Source organism: Mustela nivalis (assembly GCF_964662115.1).
Source record: "Mustela nivalis genome assembly, chromosome: Y".
Classification (NCBI taxonomy): Eukaryota; Metazoa; Chordata; class Mammalia; order Carnivora; family Mustelidae; genus Mustela; species Mustela nivalis.
This window is the reverse complement of record NC_139041.1, coordinates 13456624-13482959: the sequence shown is the minus strand read 5'-3', so window position 1 is coordinate 13482959 and position 26336 is coordinate 13456624.

The following is a 26336-nucleotide window of genomic DNA, read 5'->3' as shown; positions in this document are numbered from 1 at the left end:
TGTTATATCGTCTTGGTGGATAGTGAGTGAGATTCAAGTGCACTTGAGAGAATGAGTGTTCTGTTGTTTTAAGGAGGAATGTTCGGTATATATTTATAAGGTCCATCTGGTCCAATGTGTCAGTAAATGCTATTGTTTCTTTATGGATTTTCTTCTTGGATGATCTGTCTATTTATAAAAGAGGTGTGTTAAGATCTCCTACTATTAATTCATTCATATTAATATGACTTTTTATCTTGATTAACAGTTTTCTTATGTAATTGGCTGCACCCATATTGGGGGCAGAGCTATTTATAGTTGTTACATCATCTTGGTTGATAGTCCCTTTAAGAATTATGTAATGTCCTTCTGTATCTCTGACTATAGTCGTTCGTTTAAAATCTAATTTATCTGATATGAGAATTGCCACGCCAGCGTTCTATTGAGTACATTGGCATGAAAGATTTTTCTCCGTCTTTTCACTTTCAGTCTGGGTGTATCTTTAGGTTCAAAAGTCTCTCGTAGACAAAGTATGGACGGATCCTGTCATTTTATCCAACCTGCAACCCTGTGCCATTTTGGGGGTGCACATTTAGGCCTTTCACATTGAGAGTGATTATTGATAGATATGTTTTTATTGACATTGTGTGACCTTTGAAGTATATCTTTCTGTAAATTGTCTCTATATTTCTGTTCAATGCTATTCTTAGGATATTTTTCCTCTTTTATAGAACCCCCATTAATATTCATTTAGTGTCGGCTTGGTAGTTGCATTGTCTTTTAAGCCTTGCCGGTCTTGGAAACTCTTTATCTCTCCATCCATTTTGAATCTCAGTCTTGCTGGATAAAGTATTCCTGGCTGCATATTCTTCTCATTTAGTGCCCTGAATATATCTTTCCAGGCCTTTTTTGCTTGAGACGTCTCTGTGGAGAGGTCTGACGTGATTCTGATGGGCTTTCCTCTGTAAGTAAGGAACCTCTATGTTCTAGTGGCTTTCAAAAGATTATACCTTCAATTATGATTCCTCAGTTTGACTATCAGTTTTCTTGATGGTTTGTTTTTGTTATCTAATCTTGGGAGGAGACTGTTAGGTCTCTAGTACATGATTGCTGGTTCAATATGTGAGATTGGGAAATTTTTCATAAATAACTTATTTCACTAGATCTTTGAGACTTCTTTCTTTATCCTTCTCTTTGGGGATTTCGATAATTCTGACGTTGGAACGTTTCATGGCATCATTTATTTCCCTCATTCTTTTTCATGGTTTCTAAGATGTTTGTTCACCATAGTATTAAAAGTCCTAGCAACAGCAGTCAGACAACAAAGAGAAATAAAAGGTATCCAAATTGTAAGTGAAGAATTCAAAGCTTTTCTCTTTGCAGATAACATGATTCTTTATATGAAAAACCCAAGAGACTCCACTCCCAAACCACTAGAACTCATACAGCAATTCATCAACTTGGCAGGATACAAAGTCAATGTGAAGAAATCAGTGATTTTCTTGTACACTAACAATGAAAATACAGAAAAAGAAATTAAAGTATTAATTCAATTTAGGATAGCACTAAGAATCATAAGGTACCTGGGAATAAAACTAACCAAAGAGGTAAAGGAATTGTACTCGAAGAACTACAGAACACTCATGAAAATAATTGAAGAAGACACAAAAAGATGGAAGACCATTCCATGCTCTTGCATCAAAGAATAAACAGTGTGAAATTGTCTGTACTGCCTAGAGCAATGTATTCTTTGAATGCGATTCCAATCAAAATTCCTCTGGTATTCTTCAAAGAGATGCAACAAATAATCCTAAATTTTGAATGGAATCAGAAGAGACCCTGAATCGCTAAGGAAATGTTGAAATACAAAAATAAAACTTGTGGCATCACGTTACTTGATTTCAATCTTTACTACAAAGCTGTGATCACTAAGACAGAATGGTCCTGACATAAAAAATAGACATATAGACCAGTGGAATAGAATAGAGAGCCCAAATATGAACCCTCAACTCTATGGGCAAATAATCTTTGAAAACAGGAAAAAATATACAGTGGTAAAAATACTGTCTCTTCAATAAATGGTGATGGAACACTGGAAAGCTATATGATATGTAGGAGAATGAAACTCCACCATTCTCTTACACCACACACAAAGATAAACTCAAAATGGATAAAAGTTCTCAACGTGAGACAGAAATTCATCAGCATCCTAGAGGAGAATATAGGCAGTAATCTCTCTGATATGAGCCACAGCAACTTCTTTCAAGATATACATTGAGATATCAACTTACACCATTTAGAATGGCCAAAATTAGCAAGACAGGAAACAACATGTGTTGGAGGGTATGTTTAGAAAGGGGAAGCCTCTTCCACTGTTGGTGGGAATGCAAGTTGGTGCAGCCTTTTTGGATAACAGTGTGGAGTTTTCTCAAGAAATTAAAAATGGAACTTTCCTATGACTCTGCCATTGCACTCCTGGGTATTTATTTCAAAGATACAGATGTAGTGAAAAGAAGGGCCGTCTCTACCCCAATGATTATAGCAGCAATGGCGGGTCACCAAACTGTGGAAAGAACCAAGATGCCCTTCAACAGACAAATGGATAAGGAAGATGTGGTCCATATACACTATGGAGTATTAGGACTCCATCAGAGGGACGAATACCCAACTTTTGTATCAACATGGATTTGACTGGACGAGATTATGCTGAGTGAAATAAGTTAAGCAGAGAGAGTCAATTATCATATGGTTTCACTTATTTGTGGAGCATAACAAAAAGCATGGAGGACATGGGTAGTTAGAGGGAAAGGGGTCAAAATCAAAAGCTTCTGCACAGACAAGAAAACGAAGAGGCAACCCACGGAGTGGGAGAAGATATTTGGAATTGAAAGTACAGACAAAAGTTTAATATCCACGATCTATTAAGAACTCCTCAACCTCAACTCGCACAAAAGAGACAATCATATAAAAAAAATGGCCAAATGATATGAACAGACATTTCTCCAATGGAGACATATTGAGAGCTGTCAGACACATGAAAAAATGTTCATCATCATCAGTCATCAGGGAGATTCAAATGAAAAGCACATCGAGATATCACCTTACACCAGTTGAATGACCAAAATTAGCTATATTGGAAACGTGTGTTGAAGGGGATGTGGAGAAAGGGGAACCCTCTTACACTGCTGATGGGAATGCAAATTGGTGCAGCCTCTTTGGAGAACGGTATTGAGATTTCTCAAGAAATAAAAAATGGAGCTTCCCTGTGACTCTGCAGTGAAAAGAAGGGTCATCTGTAACCCAAAGTTTATAGCAGCAATTCCCCCGGTCGCCAAACTGTGGAAAGAACCAAGATACCTTCAAGGGATGAATAGATAAGGAAGATATGGTTCATATACAGTATGCAGTATTATGCCTCCATCAGAAAGGATTAATACCCAACATTTATAGCAACATGGACGGGGCTGGAAGAGATTATTCTAGTGAAGTAACTCAAGCAGAGAGAGTCAAGTATCATATGGTTTCACTTACTTCTAGAGCATAACAAATAACATGGAGGACTGGAGGAGTTAGAGAGTAGAATAGAGTTGAGGGAAATAAGGGAAGTGAACCATGAGATACTATGGACTCTGAAAAACAATCTTTGGTGTTTGAAGTGGCAGGAGGTGTGAGGTTGAGGGAACCAGATGGTGGATATTATAGAGGCCATGTATTAAATGCAGTGTTCGTGGAGATGACTCGATGGGGACAGAAGAAATTTTGGGCTCTTGCCCCAGTAACATAAAGACTGAGCTACTGGCCAAAGACAGGTCAGTGAGGTCATTAGCGGCCTAATCTGCAAACACAAAATCCCAACCATGGAACACTTAGGGAACGCCCTTCTGCAGTCCCAGTTGCTTAGACCCAGGAGAATAGACTCTACCGTGGGGGACTAGAAAAAAGCGCTACCTATATGCTCTCCCCTGACCACAGCATTCAACAGGCGTTTATTCCATTGAGTTGCCTGAAAAACTCCATTCACAAGCACACCAGGGCACACCAAGCTGAACCTCATCATATTCAGCCCAGACCCCAAACACTCCAAATGGCAGGCAAGGATAGCCTCTGCAGATGACTGGCTCCAAGGACCAGGGACAGCCACAACACACAGCATGGGGCATGCATGCCACACATATGGGAGACTCCCTCAAGGGGCAGCCCCTGGGTATGCCATGATCTCATTATCATAAAAAATTACACCCAGGATAGAAAACAAAAGAGGATTTTGAACTAATGAAAAGAAAACAGAGACCTAGATCCAATGCAAAGATAGAAGAATCATTTGATATCGAGGAAAAAGAACAAGAAATGATCATGTGCAGGCAATTGAAGTTAAACTTCGACATGTAACACGCCCATTGGAAGATTGAAATCAGCAGCCAGGAGACTCATTGTACATCAGAAAAACACAGAAGACATCAAGGAGTCTTGAACCACAGAGCTAAACGTGATTAAAAAAATTAAAGAGTCACTGGTGAAATGATTTGTAGCAGACTGGGTGCAAAGTCCAGGAAGCTGGCCGAAGCAGAGCATCCAAATAGTGACCTGGAAGAAAAAACTGGAAAATATGGAAGCAAATCTGAAGAGACAAGAAAGGATGGTGGATCATGACAATTAGCTTAAGGAGGTCATCTTACTCCAAGAAAGAGGTGCCTATTGAAGGAGAATAGGAGTGAGAGATAAAAACAGGGCTCAACTTGTCTTTGAGAAATCTGTGCTGAAAATGTCCCTCATCTGGTAACAGAAACAGAGATTCAAATTCAGATGCACAGAGGATTCCCATCACCATCCACAGAAGAAGAGCACCACAAGACATAGTGTCATTCCCCCTGCAAAAGATAGCAATGGAGGAATTCTCTTTACCCAAATATGCGTGGGATAATAGTTTGTCCATAGCCAAAGCACTGACTTCCAGAGGACAAACTAGATCATCTCTTGAAGCAGGTCAGATAGCTCAAGCAACACCTAGCCAAGCCAAAATCCGAATCGCCTGAATTTCTGAACAATGACAAAGCAGCGGTACTTGTCTAGAACTAGGCGGTATAAAGAAGCAAAGATTGGGTGTCGGGTGTTTCCATCAGTTCAGAAGCAGGCTTAAGCTCAAGTCATGATCAAGGGCCATGGCATTGACTCTGGTCTCAGGTTCCCATATCAAGGGCAAGTCAGCTTCTCCCTCTCCAGCTCCACCCCCTCATTGTGATCTCTCTGTCTCTCTGTCAAATACGTGCATGTGCATCATTTGACAAAAAAACGAAAACAAAAACAAAACAAAATCCAGTGTTCAAGGATTGACTTGGGCCAGAGGACATTTTATTTTATTTGGACCTATTTGCTATGGAATGTAGCCAGGTACAGAGCAACTCCTCCCATACTAAAATGCCAGACTTTTGCTCGGAGCTTCCTTGTTCATTCACCTGCTCTTTGTCTTCCTGGATCTCCTCACCAAACTGTAGAATCCATTGTCTGTCCCCCGATAGTTGCCCCTTGTTGACACATTATTCATCCTCTCCTGGCTCCATGAGAACATGCCCATTATAGGCAAGAATCTCTATTTGCTTATCACATGAAACCACTTGGGGGATGGTCATGAGAGTTTTAGGGCAGGCTTGTGCTGCCACATCTCCATTCATTTCCCCGGAGGGGAGCTTCACCAGCCTGTGGGAATACTCAAGGTTATTCAACATTCAAATCCTCTCACATGCAGCCTTTTGGATATGAAAGTAGTCATAATGATACGGGCATGAATGTCTTTCAGATAGCTTCACTTGGGTCTCTTCCAACATGCCCCGTGCTTGCTCCTGTGGACATAAAGTACATGAGTCCTTCCTGGACTTAAGGGTCTAGGGTATTGAGTATGCCTTTGGTGCTTGGTCAGTTTTGAATATTGGGAGGCTGTTTTGGCACAATTTCCATAGAAACTGGAGGTACTCATGTCCTCATTGTTGAAGACTCCAGACATGTCTTTGGCATGGTTGTGGGTGTTCCCTTTAAGCTTTCCATGGGTGGCCCTTTTCCTGGTCAGAAGCGCCCTGATTGGGTGGGAGGACCATACCCATATACAGGGCGTGGAATTTCTTCACTAAGGCTTTGTTTGAAACCTGATTGCTTCTTGAACTTTGGTAGCTAAGGTAGAATGGTGGATTCTTGTCTTTATCCGGTTTCCATAGGGCTGGTGCTGACAGTCACCCCCCAAAGACTACCAATTCGGACATGGAGAAGGTGACACCAACTCGCTTCACAAACAGCCTTTGTGAGAGACCCAGGTGCCTTCAGCGGTTTGGGAGGCTTGGGATCCTCTTGGCCCTCCCATGACTAATCCAGCCAAGTATACTGCTCAGGCGTGGATTGATGATAAGTGCTTGCTATGACCTTTGTGACATCACAGAAAGTGGCTTCACGGGAGCGCAGTCCCTCTCTGATGACCTTTGAGTCATATGGCTTTAGGTAGGAAGTCCTGGGAAAGAGAAAGAGAGCCCACTAAGCCTGCTCAAGAATTCAGGTAGTCTTGGGTTTTAATGTCCCACTTCCCCTTTCTAGACAAAGAGAAAAGGAAATAACATTCAGTATACTATTCTTTAGGGCCAGAATTTCTCAAGAGATGGTTAGATTTAATTATTTCCACTGCAATTTCTTGAGATCTCAATAAACAGTGAGGCATTTTGTGTATCAACAGCTCTCCGTAGGGTTTGCCATCCTGTGGGTGAGAGTCCTTTCTCAGCATCTTTTCCCTATGGGTCCGTGATAACTAAGGGATGGAAAATCCATTTCCAAGGAAAAGTGTTAGGGCATAGATGTATTTTGCTTTCTGTTTCCTCATCTCCTAGTGTTCTCAAACACTAGTCATAAGGGATTAGGGCTATTTCTACATGTCTTTACCTTAAACACATTTGCAAAGGCTTCAAGAAGAGTGATATTCTGCATCAGAGCTAACTCTTATTTTAGAGCCTGGACAGCACTTTTTGTGATCGTTAGTTATCTCTACTTGCTGTGGTAAAGGGAATAGCCATGTTGACAAAGTCCCTTTAATCATTGGATAAGGAAAGGCCTATATTGATGGCCTGCAATCCCCACTTAGGCAGAGCTGTGGATTTAACCCCAATGTCCTTGCAAAGATTCTTGGATAAATATCATATGGCTTCCCTCGTATGTCCCCAGGAGGAATACCATGGCCCTTAATAAAGAAAGGAAAACTGATGGGGAAGAAGTCAGAGAAGTAGACAAACCCGTGGTGACTCAGGTTCTGAGAACCAAGCTATGGGTTACAGAAAAGATAGTTATTTAGGGAATGAGGGAACTGGTTAATGGTTGTTGAGGAGTATGGCATATATTAAAAGGAGCACTAGGTCATATATGGAACTGAAACATCCGTTAATACTCCGTCAAAAACGAATGACAGTAGATAGGCTGGTTTCAACAGAACAAAAAATATTAAAAGAAAAACAATCTGGCCTTTGCAAAACCAGGTGATTAGAGACAGAGAAAAGGAAAGAATTATAATTCTATTATATTTACTTATTGAAATGGCATATAATTTATTTCCTATAGTGTCTTTAACTGAATTGGGTCTTTATACTTGTAAACTAGAGTCTCCCTGCCTCCATTTCTGGAATCAATAGAAGAAACAACCTTCCCTTCATTAAATGTCTAGAAGAGTTGCTCAGGAAAATGATTTGGACCTGGCCTCTGTGTGTGGCAGAGGTTTGATTACTGCTTCAAATGCTTTAGTTACTAGTAGAGAGCTCAGATTTTGTGGATTTACTGACCTAAACTTGGGAGTTGATATGTGCCTTGGAATAAATTCTTTTCACTCAGTTCTTGGATTTGCTGGCATAATTGTGTAGAGGCATATTTCAGGTTTTTTTTTTTTTCTATCAGCTGTCATGTGGATTTATACTTTCAGCTGTGTGCTTATCTCCCTGTTTTATTCAGGTATTGGCTTCGCTAGTTTATTAAAGTTTTCCAACAGACGTTTGAGTTCTTTTGAAATTTTCCTTTTGGTTTGTTTGTGTTTCCTTTATTTCTATAATCAATTGTAGTATTTCATTTTTTCTGTTAACTTTGGAGGTTGGTTCTTCTTCTTATTATTATTCCTTATGGCATCCAGTTAGGTCGCTATTTTTCTGTGTTTTTAATTTTTGGAAATACACGCATTTAACCTATATTGTTTCCCCATAAAAAGTTTTCACATCATCCCGAAAACATTTTATGGGGAAACAATATAGGTTAAGTTTCTTGGCTTTCCTTATTTCATGGCACTGTCTGATCTTCCTTTGGATGTTCTTTCTTTGATTCATTGCTAGTTTAGTAGTGTGTTGTGTTTTCCACCTACTAGTGTCTGGGTTTGTTTCACATTCATAAGTGATTTTTTTCCATTATCATACCTTCATGGTCATAAGTATACAAGATACTTATTCTTCCATTCTTTCACTTTATATACTTCCTTTAATTATGACTTGATTTGGACTCCAGCACACTATATGTGATACACAAAGTTAGATCTGCCCTTTGGAAGAACTTCTCTTATGGTCCTTAGAGACAAAATTTTATGCATGTGGTCAGGTGGTCTAGAGACTCCATGATGATGTCTGTTACTCCTTACCACCTTTGCATCTGGATGATCTGTACTGTGTTGGAAGAGGATATCGTAGTTCTTAACAATATTGGATTCAGGAACCCGTATCCCTTCCTTTCTGTTAATATGGTTCCAACATTTAGACACATCCATGTTGGTGGTTTATATATTGGTAATTCTTTCAAGTTTCTGATGTCTTGATTCTCCATCAAGACAAAACACCTTCCGGTAATCTTTTGTCTCTCAATGTCATAAAATCTCTCTACCTGCCATAGGCACAATCTCTTTGGCTTCCTTCTCTTTGTCATTTGCATAACCTATATCTTCCCAATTCCTTCACTTTCAAGATATGTGTATCTTCATATTCTTTTGAAATCTCCTATGAGTAACAGAAGGTCGAGCTTGTTTACTTTTTGTTGTTTTCTTGTGGACAGTTTGGCCTTTTTTTTTTCTTTTGTTTTTTTTTTTTTCTTTTTCTTTTTTTAATTTTCATCCAGTTCAACAATATGTTTGCAGTGATGGGAGAATTTAGTCTGAATAGTTGAACTAATTATTGATAGGTAAGGAGTAAACATTCTCATTGTGGTTGATTTCTGACTTGGATTCTCTTTGCCTTTCCCCTGTATATCATTTCATTTGGTGTTTGCTTCCTTTATTGTGATTCCTCTCTTTGTCCCCATCTTTTGTGCATCTTATCTGTGTGTGAGTGTGTGTGTATTTGTCCGTGTGTGTTTCACATAACATTTATAATTAAATTTCAAGAGGTAGTAAGTTGGTCATCTTTGCATAACAATCCAATTTGACAAGCTTTGAAAATTCAGAATCCATCACTTTCAGCCACATTTCCTACTAAGTATGTCCTACATAGTCCTCTTTTATAAACACATATTCTAAGAAACCTACCTTCAAGCAAACACCATATTTTGTGTGCCTGTTTAGAGTTGTCTTGTTTGTACATTTTTCCTATGCTTTTCCACATATTTCTTGACTAATACGAGAGAGTAAAATCGTATGTTATTTGTCATTCTGAGACTGATAGGTGTGACATAGCCCAATGCTCTCCATAACACTGCCACATGGGGCAAGTGGCAAGAATTCATTCTTTCTAATGCCTCAGTAAGAATCCGAGGTACCTTTGGAGGACAGTGAGATGGTAGTAGTGTCTGAGAACTCCACACTTCCTTCACTCATGAACACAACTGGAGGATTACCACATCAACTACAACTTGGTGGAAACTGAACTGAAGCCTACAAACTAAACTCCATGGCAAAAGAGAAAATAAGTTGCAGAAACTAGGGGAGACGATTGGAGACATGGCTTAAGAAGACATGGGCAGTTGGTGCTTCAGAGGGCTGTGAGCCAATGCAAAGGACAAAGGCACAGGAGAGTGGAGAATACTGGGAACTCACAAGAAGCATATTTCTGAATGTCATTGGTTGTGACCAGCAGAGGGTCTGCATTGCATGCATCTTGCCAACAAAGGGTCTTGAATCCTGGAGATTTCATATCAGCAGGCTTGGCAGACATCGACTCAAGAGAACACTGGTTTTCTCCTGGAGAGGACACCAACAAGGAACCATATGCAGACAGACTGGAAACCATAATCAGAGACAATACCAGGAGAAACAGTGGGAAAATGGACCGTGAGGATATTAGCTGTCTAACCTGTAAACACGAAATCCCAAGCAGTGGAACACTTTGGGATGCTTTCCTCAGGCCAAGTTGCTTAGTCCCAGGAAAGCAGACTCTCCTGTAGAGAACTGGAAGAAAGCCTTGCCCTCAACCTCTCTTTTGGCCATTACACTCTGCAAGCCTTCATTCTGTTTAGTTGGTTGAATGTCTCCTTTCACGGGCACACCAGAGCCCAGCAAGCTAAACCTCAGCATATTCAGCCCAGATCCCAAACATATCAAATGGCAGGAAACTAGAGCCCCTGCAGATAACTGGCCTCTAATACAGGGGGAAAGCAACAACACAACATCAAAGGGCATGCATGCCACACACACACACACCTTAGACTCTCTCAATGGTCAGCCTTGGGCACTCCATCACCTCTTCTTCCTAAATAAATTACTCTCAGGCTAGAAAACAGAATTGGATTTTGAGTACGGAGAAGAACAGAGATTTAGATTCTATTCAAAGATGGGAGTATCAATTGATGCCAAGGAAAGGAACAAAAAAATGATCATGGCTATGCAATACGAGTGAAACCTCTACAAGTGACACGCCCAATGGAGGATCAAACTCTATAGCCAGGATACTCCCTGTACATAAAAATAAAAAAGACAGAAGACATCAGGAAGTCTTAAACCACAGTGATAAAACTGATTAAAAAAAGATAAAATAAAGAGTTCATGATGAAAAGAAAAGATGGGTAGCGTATTTGGATGTAAAGTCAAAAAAGCTGACAGAATCTGAGGATAAAATTATTGACTTGAAAGAATAATATTGGAAAATAAGAAAGCAAATCCAAAGAGAGAAGGAAGAATGATTGAACATGACAATGAGCTTAGGGAAATCATCGATTCCAAGGAATGGAAAGATGTGCCTATTTTATGAGAACTAGGAGCAAGAGAAAAGAGACGGCTGAACATTTTTTTTTTTTGATAAATCACTCAGAAAATGTCTCTCTTCTGGGAGCAGAAGCAGTAATCCAGATTCAGGGGCAAAGAGGACTCCCAACCACTGAAGCAGAGCAACACAAGACATAGTATCATTCCCCAAAAAAATCTATAATGGAGAAATTTTTTGTACCCAAATATGCGTGGGAGAGTAGTTTTTCCATAGTCAATCACTGACTTCAAGGGAACAAGTTACATCAGCTTCAAATCAGGTCAGAAAACTCAAGCAACACCAGCCCAAGTCAAAATCTGCATCCCCTGAATTGCTGAAAAAGACAAAGCAGTGGTTCTTTCCTAGAACTAGGAGGTATTCAGAAGAGAAAGACTGAGTCCAGAGTGTGCCCATCAGTTCATAGATGGCCTTCTCTCATCTCATGATCCCAGGGCCATGGCATCGACTCTGGTCTCAGGTTCCCTTTTCAGGGCAAGTCAGGTTCTCTCTCTCAAGCTCCACCACCTCATTGTGATCTCTGTTTCTCTGTCAAATACGTGCATGTGCATCATTTGAAAAAAAAAAAAAACAAAAAAACAAAAACAGAACCAGGGTACAAGTATTCAATGGGGCCAGAGGAGGTTTTATTTAATTTGGACCTAGGTCCCTATGGATTGTAGCCTGGTACAGAGCACCTTCCTAAAATGCCAGACCTTGGCTCTGAGCTTTTTTGTTCTTATTGTTTGTTTGTGTGTGTGTGTGTGTGTGTGTGTGTGTGTGTGTGTGTGTGTTGTTTTGTTTTGTTTTTGTCTTCCTATATCTTCTCACAAACCTGTAGCATTAGTCTGACCTGGTGTAATGGCCCCTTGTTTATACATTTTTCCTCCTCTCCTGGATCCATTAGGTTATCCCTATATTCTGCAAGAGGCACTGTTTGCTAATCACTTCATACCATTTGTTGGATGGTAATTGGAGGGTTAAGGCAGGCTTGTCCTGCCACATCTCCATGCAGCTCCCCAGAGGGTAACTACACCACCCTGTGGGAATGCTCAAGGTTCTTAGACATTCGACATTTGAAATCTCTTCAATGTGTCCTTTTGGAGATACAAGTTGTCATCCTGAAACAGGCATGAAAGTCTTTCAGATGGCGCTAATAGGGCTATAACTCTCTTCCAACATCCTCCATGTTTGCTCCTGTAACACCAAGTGCATGAGTCCTTCTTGGACCTAAGGTCCGAGGATGTAGAGTCTGTCTTTGGTGCTTGGTCAGTTTTGAAGTTTGGGAGGTAGTTTTAGCATGATTTCTTGAAACGCTAGAAGTACTCAAGTCCTCACTGTTGAAGACTTCAGACCTGTCTTTGGCATGGTTGCAGGTGTTCCATTTAAACTTTCCTTGGGTGGCCCTTTTCCATTACAGAAGTGCCCTGTTTGGGTGGGAGGACCATACCCATGTGCAGGGTGCAGAGTTATAACCCTTAGGCTTTGATTGCAGTCTGATTGTTTCTTGGTCTTTCATGGGTAAGATGGAATGCTGAATCCTTGCTTTTCTTCGGAGTCCAGAGGGCCAGTGCTGATAGTCATGACCAAACTACAAATTCGGCCATGGAGAAGGTGACAACTCGCTTTGCAAACTGCCTTGGTGAGAGACCCAGGCGGTTCCAGTGGTTTGGGAGTGCTTGGGATACTTTTGGCCCACACATGACTACTCCAGGCAAGTGTAGTTATCAGGAGTGTTTTCTATGTCTTCAAAGCTTTGTGACATCACAGAAGCTGGCTTCACTGAAGCAGCAGTCCATGTTTCATGACCTTTGAGTCCTATGGCTTTAGGTAGGAAGCCCTGGAAGAACTAAAAAACAGTCCTCTGAGCCTAATCAAAAACTCAGGTTGTCTTTGTGTTAATGTCCCACTTTCCCTTTCTAGACAAAGAGTAAAGAGAATGACCTTCGGTATACCATCCTTAAGGCCAATATTTCTCCAGAAATGGCCAGGTGTCACAATTTCCACTTCAATTTCTAGAGATCTCAAAAACAGTGTAGCATCTTGGCTATCAATAGCCTTTCGTGGGGTTTGTGATCCTGTGCGTGAGAGGGTCCTTGGTCAGTGTTTTTCCCCTATGATTCAGTGAAGACTAAGAGACAGAAAGTCTGTTTTCAAGAAAATATGTTAGGGCATGGATGTATTGTGATGCCTGTCCTAATCTCCTAGTGTTCTGAAACACTAGTCATAAGGGAATAGGGTTATGTCTACTCGGCTTTAATATAAAATCTTTTACAAAGGCTTCAAGTAGAGTGACATTCTGCATGAGAGCTAACGCTTAAGGAAGAGCCTTGGACAGCACTCCTTGTCATCATTAGTTAACTCTATCTGCTCTGGCATTGGCTATACCCATGTTGACCAAATACCTTAATCTGAGAAAGTGGAATGGTCTATATCAATGGCATGCAATGCCCACTCGAGCAGAACTGTGGAATGAGCCACAATGCTCTTGCAATGACTATTGGATAAAGAAGGTGTGGACCATGTTGACAACACAGTATTCTTTTGCCCTCAGGGATGATAAAACCCTGGTACTTGCATTGACATGAATGCCACATGACTGGGTGATGCAAAATGAAAAAAGCAAGCAGACAAATGGAAATATCATATGACTTCTCTTGCATGTGCCGTAGGAGGAATGCCATGGCCCTTAGAAAGGAAGGGAAATAAGTCAGAGAAGGAGACAAACCAGCATTGACTCAGGACTCTGAGAACCAAGCTGAGGGTTGCAGAAAAGAATGACATGCAAGGAATGAGGGAACTGGTGTTGAGGAGTTGCGGCATATATTAGCATGATCACTAGGTTGTGTATGGAATGAAAGCATTCATGAATATTCTGTCAAAAACGGATGATGGATGATAGGTTTGCTTCCTCAAATAACAAATAAATTAAAAGAAAAACAATCTGTACCTTTCAAAACCAGATGAAGACAGACAGAGAAAAGGAAAAGGAAAGAAGTGTATTTTAATTATCTTTACATATCTTTACGTATTTGCATTCAATTCAATCTGCTATCAATCTTTTCATCCAGGACTCTTTTTTATTTTATTTTATTTTATTTTATTTTATTTTATTTTATTTTATTTTATTTATATTATTTTTATCACTTTATATTTGTGTGGTTCAAGACTCCCTGATGACTTCTGATTTTTCTGATGTATAGTGAGTATTCTGGCTGCTGCTATCAATCCTCCATCAGGCACGTTACATGCAAAGGTTTCCCTTGACTGCCTGGACATGGTCATTTCTTGTTCTTTTACCTTGTCATCAATTGATTTTTCCATCTTTGCCTTAGATACAGGTCTCTGTCTTCTTCTCAGTATTTGAAAAGCACATTCTCTTTTATAGCCTGAGTGTAATATCTTTAAAAGAAGAGATCATGGAGTGCCCAAGGCCTGGCCCTTTTGAGAGTCTCAGGTGGGTGTTTCATGCATACCCTCTGCTGTTGTGTTGTTGCTGTCCCCTGTCCTTGAAGCCAGTCATACACAGAGGCTCTCCTGCCTGATGTTCAGAGTGTTTGGAGTCTAGTCTGAATAGGGTGAGGATTAGCTTGGTGGGCTCTGGTGTGCCTGTGAAAGGAAACATTCAACCAACACAACAGAATGAAGCCTGCAGAATGTTGTGGTCATGAGAGAGCATGGCTTTCTTCTAGTCTTCTATGGGATAGTTTGTTCCCCTTGGACTAAGCAACTTAGACTGAGGAAGGCTGTCCCCCCAGTGTTCCACAGTTGAAACTTCTTGCTTGCAGGTTAGGCAGGAAATGTCCTCACCATCCTGTCTTTGGCCATTAACTCGGTCTTTATGCTCCTTGTGCGAGAACCCCAAATTTATTATGCCCCCATCGACTCATCTCCAGGAACCCTGCCTCTCATTGTTGCACTGTCAGAACCCACCATTTTCCCACTATGTTTTTTGGCATTGTCTCTGATCATGGTTTCTTGGCTGTCTGCACCTGGTAGTTTGGTGGTGTCCTGTCCAATAGAAACACAATGTGCTATTGAGTCCATGTCTGCCAAGCAGGCTGATCTGAAATCTCTGGGCAATAAGATTCTTTGTTGGCAAGAACTTGTGACATTCAGACCCTCGGCTGGTCAAAGGCAATGTCTTTGGGATATATGCATCATGTGGGTTCCCAATGTGTACTCCTCTCTCCTGTGGCTTTACCTTTTCCATTGGCTCACTGCACTCTGAAGTACCAACGACAACATATCCCCTAAGCCATGTCACAAATCTTCTCACATATTCTCTGGAATTACTTTTTTCCTTTACTGTGGAGTTTGATATGCTTCAGGTCATTTTCCACCATATTTCATTATATGTGGTAATCTTCAGTTTGTGTTCATGGCTGAAGACAAGCCTGGAGTTCTCAGAAAATACTACCAAATCTGTCCTCCATAGGCACCACAGATTCTTACAGTTATAATCAAGAACGAATTCTTGCCACTAGCTTCATGTGGTAGAGTTTTGTTGAGCATTGGGCTACATCACATCTCTCAGTCTCAGAAATACAAATAACAATTTTACCGTCTCTTCGTAGTCAAGGAACATTTGAAATAGCAGGGTGAAAAAGTACAAACAATATGACTATAACCATGCAGACAAATTTTGTGTTTGCTTGAAGGCCGGTTAGTGAGAATATGTGTTTATAAAAGAGGCATAAATGGGACATAACTTGTACGAAATTTGGCTGAAAGTGATGGAATGTGAGTTTTCAAGGCATACCAAATTGAATAGTTATGCATTATTGACCGAGTTATTATCTCTTGAAATTTAATTTTGTGTTATATGAAACAAACACAGACAAAACACCCCCCCCACAGATAAGACACTCAAAAGATGGGGAGCAAGTGAGGAATCACAATAAAGGAAGCAAATCCCAAAGAAAATACCATAAAGGTGAAAGGCACAGAGAATACAAGTCAGAAATGAACCAAAATTAGAAAGTTAACTCCTTACCTATCAATAATTAGATCAAGTATTCAGGACTAAATTTTCCTATCCCTATAAAAAGATTGTTGGAAGGATGAAATTTTTTAAAATATGCAAAAGGTCAACATGAAAACAACAAAACCAAACTTGACCTTCTGTTGGCCATAGGAGATTTCCTTTGGCTATAAAGATGCAAATAGCTTGAAAGGGAAGAACTGGGGGAGACATAGGGTATGCAATTCTCAAGGAGAAGACAGCCAAAGCGAATGTGTCTATGGCAGATAGAGAGATTTTATGCATTCCAGAGACAAAAATTATCAGAAGCTGTTTAGTCTTGACGGAGCATCCAAACATAAGACACTTGGAAGAATTTCCATCATATATACCACCAACCTGGGAGTATCTAGATGTTTGAGGCATATTAACAGAAAGGAATGGAGATGGGGACCAAAATCCAATATTCTTGGGGACTACGATATCCACTTTAAGTACAGGACAGATCATAGGGACTGAAAGGTGGGAAGGAATAACTGACATCATCACGGGATCTCTAGACCACCTGAGCTTTGGGGAAACATGCATAAGATGTATCTTTGAGGACCATAGGAGAAGTTGTTCCATAGGGCAGACCTACCATTGTCTATTACATATCATGTGATGTATTCCAAATCCAGTTTCAATTAATAGAAGAGAATTCAAACCCTATCTTGCTCCATGCAATCCGTGCTCTCTCTAATACCCACAACCTGGTTCCCTCATCCTCCCACCCACGACCCTTCAGAACACTCAGATTGTTTTACAGAGTCTATAGTTTCTCATTGTTCACCTCCCCTTCCAATTTCCCTCAAATCCCTTCTCCTCTCCATCTCCCCTTGTCCTCCATGTTATTCGTGATGCTCCACAAATAAGTGAAACCATAGGATAATTGATTCTCTCTTCTTGACTTGTTTCATTCAGCCTAATATCTTCCAGTCCCATCCATGTTACTACAAAACTTGGGTATTTATCCTTTCTGAGGAAAGCATAATTCTCCTTAGTGTAAATGGACACATCTTTCTTATCCATTCTTCCATTGAAGGGTCTCTCTACTGTTTGGCGACCATGGTCATTGCTGCTTTAAACATTGGGGTACAAATGGCCCTTCTTTTCACTAAATCTGTATCTTTGGTAAAAACCCAGTAGTGCAATGGCAGAGTATAGGGAATTTCTATTTTCTACTTCTTGAGGAATCTCTACACCATTCTCCAAAATAGCTGCAATAATATGTATTCCCACCAACAGTGTAAGAGGGCTCCTCATTCTTCCCATCCTCTCCAACACATGCTGTTCCCATCTTGTTTTTTGGCCATTCTTACTGGTGATCTCAATTGGTTTTCATTTGAATCTCCCTGATGGCTAGTGATGATGAACATTTTTCATGTGTCTGATAGCCATTTTTATGTCTTCATTGGTTAAATGTCTGTTCATATCTTCTGCCTATTTTTTTATATGATTATATGATTGTCTGTTCTTTGTGTGTTGAGTTTGAGGAGTTCATTATAGATCCTGGATATCAACCATTTTTCTGTACTGTCATTTGAAAATATTTTCTCCCATTCCACGTTTTGCCTCATTTTTTTTTGTTTTATGTTGACTGTTTCCTTTGCTGTGTATAAGCTTTTGATCTTGATGAAGTTCCAAAAGTTCATTTTCACTTTGTTTCCTTTGCCTTTGCAGCCATATATAGAATGAAGTTGCTGTGGCTGATATCGAAGAGGTTACTGCCTATGTTCTCCTCTAGGAATCTGATGGATTCCTGTCTCACATTTCAGTCTTTTATCCATTTTGAGTTACCTTTGTATAGGGTGTAAGAGAATGATTGAATTTTATTTTTCTATATATAGCAGTCCAGTTTTCCTAACACCATTTATTGAAGAGACTGTATTTTTTCCACTATACAGTGGAAGATTATTTGCCCATAGATTTCAAGGTCCATATCTGGGTTCTCTATTCTGTTCTAAAGGTCAATGTGTCCGTTTTTAAGCCAGTATCAATGTGTCTTGGTGATCACAGCTTTGTAGTAAAACCGGGAATCAGTTAACGTGAGAGCCCAAGGTTTCTTTTTGTTTTTCAACATTTCCTCAGCAATTTGGGGTCTCTTCTGATTCCATACAAATTTTAGGATTATTTGCTCCAACTCTTTGAAAACTACCGGTGGAATTTTGATCAGAATGGCATTAAAAGGATAGATTTTTCTAGACAGTATAGACATTATCACTATGCTTATTCTTCCGATCCAAGACTATAAAATGGTTTTTCTTTTTTTTGTGTCTTCTTCAATTTTGTCATGAGTGTTATGTAATTCCTTGAGTACAGATCCTTTACTTTTTTGATTAGGTTTATTCCCACTCATCTTATAGTTCTTGGTGCTATAGTAAATGGAATACATTGTTTAAATTCCCTTTATGTACGTTCATTGTTAGTGTATAAGAAAGCCACTGATTTATGTACATTGACTTTGTATCCTGCCAGTTTGCTGAATTGCTGTATGAGTTCTAGTAGTTTGGCGGTGGGGTCTTTTGGGTTTTCCATATAAAGTATCATCTCATCTGCGAAGGAAAAGAGTTTAAATTCTTTATTGCCAATTTGGATACTTCTTATTTCTCTTTGTTTTTTATTTCTCTTTGTTGTTCTCTTTATTTCTCTTTGTTGTAAAGAACTCTTTATACTATGTTAAACAAGAGTGGTGAGAGTGGGCATCCATCTGTTCCTGAACTCAATGGGAAATCTACAAGCTTTTACCAATTGAGGATGATATTTGCTGTGGGTCTTTCATAGATAGATTTGATAAAGTTCAGGAATGTTCCCTCTATCCCTATACTTTGAAGAATTTTAATCAGGAACAGATGCTGGATTTTGTCAAATGCTTTTTCTGCATCAATTGAGAGGACCATGGGGTTCTTCTCTCTTTACTTTTTGATTTGTTCTATGACATTAATTGATTTTTGAATGCTGACCAATCCTTGTAGCCCAGAGATGAGTCCCACCTGCTCAAAGTGGGTGATCTTCTTAATGTGTTGTTGAATCCTGTTTGATAATATCTTGTTGAGAATCATAGCATCCATTTTCATCAGTGATATTGGTCTAAAATTCTCCTTTTAGGTAGGATTTTTGGCCTGGTTGGGGACCAGGGTAATGCTGGATTCATAGAAAGGGTTGGGAAGTTTTCCTTCTGCTTCAACTTTTTGAAACAGCTTCAGGAGAATAGGTGTTATTTCTTTCTGAAAGTTTGGTAGAATTCCCAAGTGAATCCGTGAGGTTCTGGGCTCTTGTTTTTTTGGGAGATATTTGATCACTGCTTCAATATTATTACACGATATTGGTCTATTCAGGTTGTCAATTTCTTCCTGGTTCAATTTTGGGACTTTAGAGTTTCCATGGAAAGCATCCTTCCATATAACTGTTCATAATAACTTCTAATGATGGTTGCTACTTCCCTGGTGTTAGTTGTGATCTCTCACTTTTCATTCATGATTTTATTAATTTGGGCTTTCTCTCTTTTCTTTTGTTTAGTGTTGCCAATGGTTTGTAGATCTTATTGCTTCTTTCAAAAAAAAAAAACAGCTTTTGTTTCATTGATACATTCTACTGTATCTCTGGTTTCTACCCAATTGATCTCTGCTCTAATTTTGATTATTTCTCTTCTTATGTGTGAAGATGGTTTTATTTGTTGTTGATTCTCCAGTTCTTTAACGTGTAGAGACAGCTGATGAATTGTGGATTTTTTCTTTTTTTTTTTGAGGAAATCTTGGATAGCTATGTATTTCCCCCTTCAGTCCGCCTTTGTTGTATCCCATATGTTTTGGACTGAAGTGTCTACATTCTCATCGGTTTCCATGAATTGTTTCAGTTCTTCTTTGATCCCCTGGTTGATCCAAGCATTCTTTTAAAAAATAATAATAAATTAATTTGTTTAATAAACATATAACATATTTTTAGCCCCAGTGGTTAAGGTCTATACACCAGGTTTATACATTTCATAGCACTCATCCTAGCATATACCCTCCCCAAAATCCATTTTCCCACCACCCTCTCCAGTCCCCACACCCCAGCAATCCTCAGTCAGTTTTTTGAGATTGAGTCTTTTATTGTTTGTCTCCCTCTCAATCCCATGTACTTTCATTTATTCTTTTCCTACCCCCCATCACCCAACATTCTATCTCCACTTCCTCATATCAAGGAGATCATATGATAGTTGTCTTTCTCCGATAGTTTTTTTTTTTTTTTTTGCTAAGCATAATACCCTCTAGATAAATTCACGTGGTCAAAAATGGCAAGATGTCATTTCTTTTGCAGGCTGCATAGTATTCTATTGTGTATATATACCACGTCTTCTTTATCCATTCATCTTTTGATGGGCATCTAGGTTATTTGCATTGGTTGGTTATTGTGGACATTGCTGCTATAAACATTCGAGTGCACTTGCCTCTTTGGAGTACCACATTTCTGTCTTTAGGATATATACCCAATAGTGCAATTGCTGTACCATAGGTTAGCTCTATTTTCAGTTTTCTAAGGAACCTCCACACTGTTTCCCAGAGTGGCTGCACAAGCTTGAATTCCCACAAAGACTGCAGGAGAGTTCCCTTATCTCTGCATCCTCGCCACCATCTGTCATTTCGTGACTTGTTAATTTTAGCCATTCTGACTGGTGTGAGGTGGTATCTCGTGGTTTTGATTAGTATCAGTTGAGTCCTGATTTGTGACCCAGTATATGGTCTACTTTTGAGAAGGCTCCATGTGCACTTGAGAAGAACGACTGTTCTGCTCTTTTAGGGAGGAGTGTTCTGTGTATGTCTATGAGGTCCATCTGGTCCAATGTGTCATCCATGATTTTGATTCTTTATGAATTTTCTGCATGGATGCTCTGTCAATTTCTGAGAGAAACATGCAAAGATTTCCTACTATTAATCTATTCATATCAATATGACTCTTTATCTTTACTAACCTTTTTTTCTCATGTAATTGGTTGCTCCCATATCGGGTGCACAGATATTTACAATTGTTAGATCATCTTGGTGGATAGTCTCCTTAGGAATGATGTAGTGTCTTTCTGTATCTCTGACTACTGCCTTTAGTTTAAAATCTAAATTATCTGATATGAGAATTACTACCCCGGCCATCTTTTGAGGCCACTGGCATGAAAGACGGTTCTCCATCCTTTCACTCTCAGTCTGGGTGTATCTTTAGGTTCATAATGGGTCTCTAGTAGACACCATATGGATAGGTCATGTCGTTTAATCCAATCTGCAACCCTGTGTCATTTTATGGGCGCATATAGGCCCTTCACATTGAGAGTGTTTATTGATAGATATGTTTTTATTGACATCGCGTTTCTTTGAAGCCGTTTATTCTATAGATTTTTTCTATATTTCTGTTCAATGCTATCCTTAGGATTTTTATACTTTTATAAAATTCCCCTTAATATTGCTGCAGTGTCAGTTTAGTGGTTTCATAGTCCCTTAAGCCTTGCCGATCTTGAAAAATATTTCTCCATCGATTTTGAATGTCAGTCTTGCTGGATAAGGTATTCTTGGTTGCATATTCTTCTCATTTAGTACCCTGAAAATATCTTGCCTGCCCTTTCTGGCTTGCCAGGTCTCTCTGGACAGATCTGACATGTTTCTGATCAGCTTTCTTCTGTACATAAGTATCTTCTTTGTCATAGCAGCTTTAAAGCGATTGTACCTATACTTATGATTTCTCAATTTTACTCTCAGTTCCCTTTCATTTTTTTTTTTTTTTTGGAATCTATAATTTCAGGGGAGACTGTTCTGCCTCTAGAACATGAACACTGGTTCCATTCATGAGATTAGGAAAATTGTTATAAAGATGTTGTTCCACTATATCTTCTAGAATTCTTTCTTTCTCCTCCCCTTCAGGAATTCCAATAATTCGGACATTGGTACATTTCATGACATCATTTATTTCCTGGATTCTGTTTTTTTAGCTTCTAAATTTGTGCCAGACTTCCTCCTGATACTTTCTCTGTCTGTTTTTCCTACAGATCATTAATTATATCTTATTTTGTGGTTACCTTAGCTTTTAGAGAATTTAGATTAGATTGGAGCTGATTGAGAGCATTGTGAACCTCATCCCTGGTGGTTTTAGTTCTGCTCTTACATTGTTAATGTCATCCCTGGTGGCTTTCAGTTCTGCTCTAATCAATTTTGTTTGATCATGCATGGCTTCCTGCAACCTAGCTATTGTGAGCCTGAATACTCTTTATGACATACTGAATATGTTGATAGCCATTAGGTCAGTTGCAGAAGGCCCATCCATTTTTCTTCTGTTGTGCATTCCTCCTCCAAGTCATTTTTGTGAGAGATGACTGAACGGATGCAGGTGGAAATATCAACCATGTTGTAGTAAAAGTACACCCTGGGATGCTTTTGAGCAATAGGATTCCTGACACAAACAAGAGAAAAAAGAAAAGAGAAAGAATAGAGAGAGATAGAGAGACAAAAGAGAAGGCTCTGCCCAAATGGGCCACAAGGAAAATTTGTGAAGTATACACACAGAAACAGACAAACAAAAAACTGATAAAATTATAAGCAAATAAAAAAAGAAACTCGGCAAAAAGAACCCCAAATATAAGATTTATATATTATTAGGACAAACAAGAAAACATGGAAACTTTGGCAGAGAAAAATGATGTGAGTGTGGTTATAAGTTCTCAGTGTGGGCGAGGAAGATTGTGTTGATTCTTCCTGGATGTATCTTGATATCTTTGTTAATAAAACAACTTATCTAAGATATAGTGTGATTAAAAATTGGTTTACCTATAGGGGTAGCATTGATTGGAGAAAGGGTATTGCCTTGATGTTAAACTCTATATGAATATAAGAAAATAATAATTATAAAGAAAAAAACTGGGCTATACTAACCTCAACTTTAAAAAAAAAGAAAAAAATGCGAAATAGAACACAGGTGTATATACCAAAAGTTCAGATTAGAAGGTTATTATATAATTAGATGTTCTGGACATCTCACTGTGATGATAAATATGTTAATACAGCAAAGACGATTCTAAGGTGGAAATACATAACCATCCAAGCATCCCTCAAAAAAATTGAAAAATCCAGAACACACCAAGTGTCTGTACACCTTAAAGAACTGGAATCAATAACAAATAAAACCAACACCACACATAAGAAGGGAAATAATCAAGATTAGAGCTGAGATCAATGAGTTAGAAACCAGAGATACGGTAGAATGTTTCAATGAAACTAGAAGCTGGTTTTTTGAAAGAATCGATAAGATTGATAAATAATTGGTGAAACTAATCCAAATGAAAATAGAGAAACCTCAAATTCATAAAATTATGAATAAAAAGGGAGAGATCACAACGAACACCAAGGAAGTAGAAACAATCTTCATAAGACATTATCAACAGTTAAATGACAATAAGCTAAGCAACCAAATGAAATGGATGCATTCCTCGAAAACTATAAACTCTGAAATTGCACCAGGAAAAAATTGACAAGCTGTATAGACCGATATCTAGTAATGAGATTGAAGTGGTGATCATAAACCTCCCAAAAAACAAGAGCCAAAGACTTGATGGATACCCTGAGGAATTCTACCAAATTTTCAAAGAAGAAATAACACATATTCTCCTGAAGCTGTTTAAAAAAAAAAAAAAAAAACTGAAGCAGAATGAAAACTTCCAGACTCTTTCTGAAGCCAGCATTACCCAGATCCCCAAACCAGGCAAAGACCCTACCAGAAAGAATTTCAGACCAATATCACTGATAAATATTGATGCTAAGATTCTCAACAAGATCCTAGCAAACAGGATCCAACAGGACATTAAAAAGATTATCCACCATGACCAGGTTAGATTCATCCCTGGGCTACAAGGATAGTTTAACATTCGCTAATCAATCAATGTCATAGAAAAAATTAATAAGAGACAAGAAACACATGGTCCTCTCAATTGATGCAGAAAAAGCATTGAAGAAAATCCAGCACCCGTTCCAAATTAAAATGATTCAAAATATAGGAATAGAGGGAACATTCCTGATCTTCATAAAATATATCTATGAAAGACCCACAGTGAAGATCATCCTCAATGGGAAAATGATTGCAGCCTTCCCATTCAGATAAAGAACACGACAAGGATGCCCACTCTCACCACTCTTGTTCAACATAGTATTTAAAGTCCTAGCAATATCAATCAGAAAATAAAGAAAAATAAAGGGTATCCAAATTGGTATGAAGAAGTCAAACCTTCTCTCTTTGCAAATGACATTATTTTTTATATGGAAAACCCAAAACACTCCACCCCCAAACTACTAGAACTCATGCAATTCAGCAAAGTGGCAGGATACAAAGTCACTCTACAGAAATCAGTGGCTTTCTTATACACTAGTAATGAAAATAAAGAAAGGGAAATTAGAGAATCGATTCTATTTACTATAGCAAAAAAAAAAAAAAAACAACAAAAAAAAAACTATAAGATACCTGGGGATAAAACTAACGAAAGAGGTAAAGTATCTGTACTCGAGGAACTACAGAACACTCATGAAAACATTTGAAGAAGACACAAAAAGATGGAAGAGCATTCCATGTTCTTGGATCAGAAAATAAACATTGCTAAAATGTCTATACTGCCTAGAGCAATCTATACTTTCAATGCTATTCTGATAAAAATCCCACCGATACTCTTAAAAGAGCTGGAGCAAATAATGCTAAAATTTGTATGGACTCAGAAGAGACCCAGAATCGCTAAGGAAATGTTGAAAAACAAAAATAAAATGGGGGGCATTACATTACCTGATTTCAAACTTTACTACAAAGCTGTGATCACCAAGACAGCATCGTACTGGCATAAAAACAGACACATAGACAAGTGGAAGAGAGTAGAGAGCCCGGATATGGACCCTCAACTCTATGGTCAATTAATCTTTGACAAGGCAGTAAAGGAGCTGTACTTGAGGAACTACAGAACACCCATTAAAGAAATTGAAGAAGACACACACAAAAAGGGAAGATCATTCCATGATCTTGCATTGGAAGAAAAAACATTGTCAAAATGTCTATACTGCCTAGAGCAATCTATCGTTTTAATGCCATCCCTATCATAATTCCACCGGTATTTTTCAAGGAGCTGGAACAAATAATCCTAAAATTTGTATAGAATCAGAAGAGACCCAGAATTTCTAAAGAAATGTTGAAAAACAAACATAAAACTGGGGCATTGCCTACCTTATCTCAAGAATTACTACAAAGTTGTGATCACCAAAACAGCATTGTCCTGGCATAAAAACGGACACATAGACGAGTGGAATAAAGAGGATAGCCCATATATGGACCCTCAACTCAATGGGCAAATAATTTTCGTCAAAACAGGAAAAAAATATCCAATGGAAAAAAGACAGTCTCTTCAATAAATAAATGGTGCTGGGAAAAATGGACATTCATTTGTAGAAGAATGAAAATCAACCATTCTCTTACACAGAGGTAAGCTCAAAATAGATAAAAGACCTCAATGTGAGACAGGAATCCATCAGATCCTAGAGGAAAACATAGGCAGTAATCTCTTCGATATCAGCCACAGCAACTTCTTTCAAGATATGTCTCCAAAGGCAAAGGAAACAAAAGTAAACATGAATTTTGGGACTTTATCAAAATCAAAAGCTTCTGCAAAGCAATAGAATCAGTCAACAAACAAAGAGGAAATCCACGGAATGGGAGAAGCTATTTGCAAATGAGAATACAGATAAAAGGTTGATATCCAGGATCGATAAAGAACTCCTCAAACTCAACATATACAAAGCAGACAATCATGTAAAAAATGAGCAGAATATACGAACAGACACTTCTCCAAAGAAGATCTACAAGTGACTATCGGACACATGAAAAAATGTTCATCATCACTAGCCCTCATGGGGATTCAAAGGAAAACCACATTGAGATACCACCTTACACCAATTATAATGGCCCAAATTAGCAACACAGGATCAACATGTGTTGGAGAGAATGTGGAGAAAGGGGAACCCTCTTACACTGTTGGTGGGAATACAAGTTGGTGCAGCCAGTTTGGAAAACAGTGTGGAGATTCCTCAAGAAATTAAAAATGAGCATCCCTTGTACCCTGCCATTACACTATTTGGTATTTACCCCAATGGCACAGATGTAGTGAAAAGAAGGCCCGTTTGTACCACAATGTTTATAGCAGCAAT